The following is a 5,197-nucleotide window of genomic DNA, read 5'->3' on the forward strand; positions in this document are numbered from 1 at the left end:
TTTCAATCACAGCTTTGCTGTGTAATACTTTCACAACATTAGGCAAAATATTTCATTTCCCTGGGCCTTAGTTTTTTCCTCTGTAAAGTAAATGGTTGGACTAGATGGCATCTGAGGTCCTTTCCATCTCTAAATATATGATGCTATGATCCTATGATTTTAACAACTAAAGAAAACTCAGGCAAACATTGAAAATTTCCCAACTTGTAGTTATTCAGAATAACTTTGAAGACCTTCAGTGATAGAGAATCTCCTACCCCTAAGGGTTTTATTCCACTTTCCGATAACTAATTTTTAAGATGTGTTTCTTTTCTGTGGTTCCTATGCCATCCTGGCCACATCCCTTTGCATCTCTTGGTCTCAGTTGCCCTATCTGTAAAATTAAAATTATTTGACTCAGTGACTTCTAAGGTCTGTTCCAGCTATAAATCTATCAGTGTACACTTCTTATATATGAACAAATTCTCATGCCTTCCTCCCCAACAAGAGTTATTCCAGGATTATAGATCTAGAGCTGAAAGACACATAACAGGCCATTTGTAACACTTGCAAAATTTAAAGATAGAGAAATTGAGAATGAGGGAAGTTCAGTGACTTGTTCAAGGACACACAGTAAATGTCAAGTGGGATCTGAATGCATCAAAGCTAGTACTCTTTGAATAATAAATTGTTACCTACTTGTCTTATACAATTTTTTTTACCTGATAATTAAAGATTAGTAAGCAATTCTTCCATAGGGACTGTTACAAGGTATATGATGAAAACTCATAAAAAACCCTGAATTTCATTTATCACTGTTTAACATTTATTTTTTCCTATAATTGAACACCTAATATGCGCAGAAGTTAGTTGGAGCTGCAAATCTAATTGCAAATACATGCCTATTGGTCAGGATAAAACAAAAAATAAAATCACTTGCCAAGCAGAATATAGCCAATCACACAAACTTTGAACTTTAATGGTATAGCCCTTATTTATAAGATTATAAGTATTATCTTATGACAGACACTACCCATATATTTATGCCCTTAAATATCAAGAAATTAGGAAATCATTTTAGGTTCACAGTATGTCTGAGCTGGAAGAGACTTTAGAGATCATAAAGTCTACCCACCATTTCACTTTGATTAGGAAACTGAGGCCCAGGGAATACAAGTAAGTGGTAGACCCCAAACTAAAATGCAGTTTTCCTGAATCCGTTATTATAGTGCTCTAGGGCTCAACCTATTGATTACTTCATTTATAATTTGGAAATGATGAACTATGCATGTTAGCAAAAAAACAAAAACAAAAACCCTACAAATTCTCTGTCTGACCACCTTTTACACATTTACATTTTTGCATGTTTCTTTAAAATTTAGAAAGTGCATTGAATCCACTTTCAGTGAGCAAGGTGGTTCTTAGATGTTGTTTAACTGAGCTCTCCTGTTCTCTCAGGGGATGATCCGCAATCAGTGAACTGTTAAAACCTTTCGTTTTTCATTGGTACCAACATATATCACTAAGTACCCAAAGTGCTGTATATGAGAAAATCAATAAATGCAATGCTTAGATGATAAATGTTTACAATTTAGTACTTTGCTGCAACCATGTTGTAATGAAAACAACACCTAGAAAGAAAAGTGAGTGCAGCCGTTTGCAGGGAGTTGATACCTAATGCTTATTCAAGGAGAAATCTTACATATAAGCATATTTATTTATGGATAGATTCTAGAATATTTATCTTCAAAAGGAAAACAGCTCACTGTAAATTAATCACAGCTTCTAGATCATCCAATCTACCCCACACTCACTTAATATTTCTGGTACATTGAGAGAAAAAGATGCATAATGCTCAGAAAGAAAAAAAAAACCTTGTTTTAAACTTCTTTATGCAGTAGGACACACAATTTATTCATCCAACAAAGCTAGTGGCAAGTATGCATGTGGAGTGAAGGCAGTTTGGTATTTGTCCTTCTTTATCAAAAGACCTTTTTTACTAATGAAATGTCTCAAAAGCTAAATTACTCAGTGACAGAGTATTTTATTTGGAATGGCAGCAGAAAGTTTCACATTTCATTTGGATGGCAGGACAACAAAATGAGAATGCACAATGTAATGAGGAATGGTCATTACTTATGAGTTCAATAGTATTTTTTTTTAATTTCCAAAATAAAATATTTTTTGGCATAGGGAACATGCCACATGACTAAAGAAACTAAATAAAAACATTTGTTGTTTGTTTATTTTTTCCTCAATGAAAGACAGTTTTCAGTAACATCAAAACAGTCACTATTGAAAAAAGGAGAAAAATGTTTTTTTTATGAAATTAAGAAAACACATTCATGTATCATGTCTGTATCTGTAGCTGTGATTTATAGCTATAGTTCTGTCTCTATATCTTTTCTTCTAGCTTTGAATCTGTTTCTATCTCTATCATCTCTCCTATCTCTATCACATCTTTCATCTATCATTATCATCAATCATCACCATCCTCTATCTAAAAATTCATTATCTATAGACTTGTCTTTATGTATATGGATATATTTGGATAAAAATAGAAATATATATTCACAATGAATGTATATTTATATGCATAAATGTATATGTATATAAATGAATATATATCTTAACATCTATATATTTTATCCATATCTATGTGTATATTTGTGTAATTATACCCCACATTCATACAAATATATCCATATACATCATAGGTGGATCCATGTGTATTTATTAAAAGGATAGATTTTTCCTATTGCTAGATAGCTAAATGGATAAATGAAGAGAACGATAGAAATCCATCTCTCTCTCTCTCTCTCTCTCTCTCTCTCTCTCTCTGTCTCTCTCTCTCTCTGTCTCTTTTTCATCTTCTCATCTATCTATCATTTATCTATCTCCCCTCACTATCCTCCAATGTGTTATCATGAGTGAGGAGGTGACACTGAGTTTTCAAAACCTCTACCCAAATATTATAAACTCTAGAGTTTTCTATTAAGCTAGAAATGTTTCAAATACGGGCTCAACGATACAAAACATGTCTACTCTTTGAGCACAGAACTAACTATATTCAAAGAGGTTTATCCCTAGTTTGGTTATAGGGTCCTAATTTGGGGATTATAACAGCTTTCTAAATGAATCTGCTACCTGAGAGAGTGAGTGCAATATGTAGTAATAAAGGAATTTTATACTATGATAATATCGCAGGTCCATATGCATAATGCATGTGTTTGTATGCGTGTATATATACACATATTCATACATTTGGGCATATATCATGTATGTACATCGTACAATGCATTTGTTGTTGTTTAGTCATGTTTGACTCTTTGTGACCCCGTGGACCATATCATGCCAATACTCTCCATGGGGTTTCTTTAGCAAAGGTACTAGAATAGTTTGCCATTTCCTTCTCCAGTCGATTAAGGCAAACAGAGTTTAAATGATGTCACACAGCAGTGAGTGTCTGAAGCCACATTTGAACTCAGGTCTTCCCGACTGCTGGCCTAATATTCTACCTATGGAGCCACCTAGCAGCCTCCATGATATACGCATACACCTGTGTACATTATGTATGTGTGTGTATATCTGTGTGTATGTGTGTGTATATATACATGCACATATGGATTATACACAAACTACATGTACATACATATCTATAGGGATATGTATTATATATGTATTTCTGTGTACATATACATATGTATACATGTATGAGTATATATGTATGCACACATTCATATATGAGTACATATACATGCAGATAGATAGATAGTTCCTAGGCTACTGTTATGGATAGTAATTAATATTTTTTTTGTTATTTGGAATAGGGAGAGAGAAGTCACATAAGTAGAACCAATGTGCCACTGATATCATATACTTTGTTTTTCCTACAGATTACACAAATAAACAACACATTTTAGTTTCAGGTTGAGATTTTATTTAATTACTTTTGACACATATATGATCATTTTTCCTTAGAAGTCTGTCCTTTCTATTACAAGGAATAATAAACAAGCAATCAGAACACCAATGTACACTTTGGACCTTGACTTCCAAACCAATGGTCAATTATTATTAGAATATTACGCCTCCATTCTCCCATTTTAGCTTCATAGTGATTCCTGTGAAATTTTATTTTCAATCTCAATTTCACTAGAACTTTGATTAGTGTCAGGAGATGGAAACCTATAGAGTTTTTAAAGATCAGAGCTTTTACAAAATGAGACTAGGAAAAGATTTAGTTTAAAAGGTAGCATTTCCTCATCTTTAGGACCATGACAAAAGACCCTAAAGAAAGAATGAACTTTAATTCATTTTTACCATTCATGGTTGGCTGAAGATGTACTCTGATACTTAAGTCATTTCTTTCATGAATTGTTAAATTATAATAGAATATAGTCTTAGAAATAAGATCGCATAGTAGGGGAAATTGATTTTTTTAATTGAGTGTAATATAACGCTATGAAAGGTCTCCTTGGCTATTTCAGTTTCATCTAGGTGACCCTAGCTCACACTGTTTATGACATTGGAATCCAAGGTCTAGCAAAATGGAAAATCTTCTAGGATGGTCACAGCAACACTGCTTGTATTGCATCTGAGCACCACCTTAGCTAAATTCAGAGATATCATTCCAAAATTGATCAAATAAAAGGAATGTTTTTGGCTACATCTACAAGTGTAGCTATTGACTAAGACATCATAACAGAAAGAATATCTACCTTTATGAAATCACAGATCCAGTAGTCATAAAGTTTTATACTTCTTAATAGTGTGCACTGGTAGGAATGAGAATAGCTATATATTTCATTTTTGCAACTATGTATTATCAGTTCAGTGCCCAGTAAATTTGCAGCAGATTTTCTCAGATATTTATAATGGTAGATTATGGTAAAAGAACAGCAATTACCATAGTTTGCTGGTTTGTTTCAAAATTAAGAAAAGAGAAATATTTCATGATTCAACACAGAACTCAAAATCTTCCTAGTTCTACATTTCATAATTTTGTAACTAAATCCTTTTACATCACAATATGACTATTTAATAAACTTAGATACCAGCTTCAAACTTTAAACCTTTAAATTCTTGAAATGAGTTGGAGTGATTTTGTCTCCAAATATCTTCAACTTTCTATCTCATTAACCAATCAGTTCCTTAAAGGAACAGGGTATTTTGGCTAAAGCAAGTTCTTTGCCCTAAATATTCAATTGTCTTACTG

This window comes from Trichosurus vulpecula, chromosome 1 (genome assembly GCF_011100635.1).
Source record: "Trichosurus vulpecula isolate mTriVul1 chromosome 1, mTriVul1.pri, whole genome shotgun sequence".
Taxonomy (NCBI): Eukaryota; Metazoa; Chordata; class Mammalia; order Diprotodontia; family Phalangeridae; genus Trichosurus; species Trichosurus vulpecula.